Here is a 332-nt window from a genome sequence, read left to right as displayed (position 1 = left end):
CGGGTCCCGCGTTCCAGTCCGGCACGTACAAATCCAGCCCCTTCCCGGCCACGGTCGCTTCGGGCGGCGCCTGCGCCACGCTGCCCAGCGCCCCTCGCTGTGACCCCGCTCGCCCGCCCGGCCCCGCTCACCGCCGCGGCTGGCGGGAAACGCAGGAAACGCTGGAAATGCTGGAAATGCTGGAAACGCTTCGAAACGCGCCCAGCCCGGCCCCGTGCAAGCGCTGGGAACCGGCCAAGCCCCAGCGGGGCAGCCTCACCGTGGGAGGGGACCAAGCTGGGTGCCCGGCTGCCCCGTGGGTCGGCTCCGAATTGTTGGGCCGGGGTTTCTGT

This window comes from Phaethon aethereus, assembly GCF_964289735.1.
Source record: "Phaethon aethereus genome assembly, chromosome: 19".
NCBI classification, from domain to species: domain Eukaryota; kingdom Metazoa; phylum Chordata; class Aves; order Phaethontiformes; family Phaethontidae; genus Phaethon; species Phaethon aethereus.
The sequence above is the reverse complement of the archived record's forward strand: the minus strand, read 5'-3'. Positions refer to the sequence as shown.